The sequence below is a fragment of the Lissotriton helveticus genome, chromosome 8, assembly GCF_964261635.1.
Source record: "Lissotriton helveticus chromosome 8, aLisHel1.1, whole genome shotgun sequence".
Classification (NCBI taxonomy): Eukaryota; Metazoa; Chordata; class Amphibia; order Caudata; family Salamandridae; genus Lissotriton; species Lissotriton helveticus.
In genome coordinates this window covers 51,544,537-51,547,036 of record NC_136069.1, presented here as the reverse complement: position 1 = coordinate 51,547,036, position 2,500 = coordinate 51,544,537, and the positions used below count along the sequence as shown (strand labels likewise).

General features: G+C 39.9%; 1 non-coding gene across 1 annotated transcript in view; it reads right to left on the bottom strand.

The window, feature by feature from the left end:
* Positions 1–2,456: 2,456 nt before the first annotated feature.
* The window catches only part of TRNAF-GAA (transfer RNA phenylalanine (anticodon GAA)), a 73-nt gene continuing 29 nt past the window's right edge, over positions 2,457–2,500 (bottom strand). Inside the window, exon 1 of the tRNA in view lies at positions 2,457–2,500. This exon is cut by the window's right edge and continues 29 nt beyond it. This is a non-coding gene — a tRNA (tRNA-Phe).

Sequence of the window (2,500 nt, the reverse complement as noted above, 5' to 3'; positions counted from 1 at the left end):
AGAAAGCAAAGTCTATGTTAAATTACTTGTGTTGTATATCAGTTGGAAAAAATTTGATGAATAGAGAAAAAAGTACTGCAGCAGATTCCAAGACCTCTTTTGCCAGAAGTAAGGAACCTCTCAACTGTGCAGAAACCCGGGATTGAGCAGGGACTTTCAGATCTTCAGTCTAACGCTCTCCCAACTGAGCTATTTCGGCCTGCTGCTATCTGTGGTCTTCATACTTTGATTTGAACCATTCAACAAACTAGATGCATGACCTGGATATTTACCCTTATATGTTAGAGATATGTTTTAAGGAGTCCTGTATCATTCAGCAGTTAACTTGTGCAATGGGTAAATAGCGTTTTTGGGATCCGGGTTAGGTAGCGGTTTTTTAACTCTGAATGGACTAGCACTATATTACCCAGACGTATGTGGCCTGAGTAGGTAAGCAACGTCATCTGACTACTGACATCTGTGTTCAAGGGGAAGTTGAAGGTAAGGCAGACAAGAGTTTACATTACAAAAAAGCATGAAATGGGAAACATTCATAGTCTAACCTGAAGGCAAGAAATGTGGAAGCAAGTTTAGAAGGAGGACACAAAGCAAAGTCTATGTTAAATTGCCTGTGTTGTATATCAGTTGGAAAAAATTTGATGAATAGAGAAAAAAGTACTGCAGCAGATTCCAAGACCTCTTTTGTCAGAAGCAAGCAACCTCTCAACTGTGCCGAAACACGGGATTGAACCAGGGACCTTCAGATCTTCAGTCAAACGCTCTCCCAACCGAGCTATTTCAGCCTGCTGCTAGCTGAGGTCTTCATACTTTGATTTGAACCATTCAACAAACTAGATGCATGACCTGGATATTTACCCTTATATGTTAGAGATATGTTTTAAGGAGTCCTGTATCATTCAGCAGTTAACTTGTGCAATGGGTAAATAGCGTTTTTGGGATCCGGGTTAGGTAGCTTTTTTTAACTCTGAATGGACTAGCACTATATTACCCAGACGTATGTGGCCTGAGTAGGTAAGCAACGTCATCTGACCACTGACATCTGTGTTCAAGGGGAAGTTGAAGGTAATGCAGACAAGAGTTTACATTACAAAAAAGCCTGAAATGGGAAACATTCATAGTCTAACCTGAAGGCAAGAAATGTGGAAGCAAGTTTAGAAGGAGGACACAAATCAAAGTCTATGTTAAATTGCTTGTGTTGTATATCAGTTGGAAAGAATTTGATGAATAGAGAAAAAAGTACTACAGCTGATTCCAAGACCTATTTTGTTAGAAGAAAGGAACCTCTCAACTGTGCCGAAACCCATGATTGAACCAGGGACCTTTAGATCTTCAGTCTAACGCTCTCCCAACTGAGCTATTTCGGCCTGCTGCTAGCTGTGGTCTTCATACTTTGATTTGAACCATTCAACAAACTAGATGCATGACCTGGATATTTACACTTATATGTTAGAGATATGTTTTAAGGAGTCCTGTATCATTCAGCAGTTAACTTGTGCAATGGGTAAATAGCGTTTTTGGGATCCGGGTTAGGTAGCGTTTTTTTAACTCTGAATGGACTAGCACTATATTACCCAGACGTATGTGGCCTGAGAAGGTAAGCAATGTCATCTGACTACTGACATCTGTGTTCAAGGGGAAGTTGAAGGTAATGCAGACAAGAGTTTACATTACAAAAAAGCATGAAATGGGAAACATTCATAGTCTAACCTGAAGGCAAGAAATGTGGAAGCAAGTTTAGAAGGAGGACACAAAGCAAAGTCTATGTTAAATTGCTTGTGTTGTATATCAGTTAGAAAAAATTTGATGAATAGTGAAAAAAGTACTACAGCTGATTCCAAGGCCTATTTTGTTAGAAGCAAAGAACATCTCAACTGTGCCTAAACCCAGGATTGAACCAGGGACCTTTAGATCTTCAGTCTAACGCTCTCCTAACTGAGCTATTTCGGCCTGCTGCTAGCTGTGGTCTTCATACTTTGATTTGAACCATTCAACAAACTAGATGCATGACCTGGATGTTTACCCTTATATGTTAGAGATATGTTTTAAGGAGTCCTGTATCATTCAGCAGTTAACTTGTGCAAAGGGTAAATAGAGTTTTGGCATCCGGGTTAGGTAGCATTTTTTTAACTCTGAATGGACTAGCACTATATTACCCAGACGTATGTGGCCTGAGTAGGTAAGCAACGTCATCTGACTACTGACATCTGTGTTCAAGGGGAAGTTGAAGGTAAGGCAGACAAGAGGTTACTTTACAAAAAAGCATGAAATGGGAAACATTCATAGTCTAACCTGAAGGCAAGAAATGTGGAAGCAAGTTTAGAATGAGGACACAAAGCAAAGTCTATGTTAAATTGCTTGTGTTGTATATCAGTTGGAAAAAATTTGATGAATAGAGAAAAAAGTACTGCAGCAGATTCCAAGACCTCTTTTGTCAGAAGCAAGCAACCTCTCAACTGTGCCAAAACCCGGGATTGAACCAGGGACCTTCAGATCTTCAGTC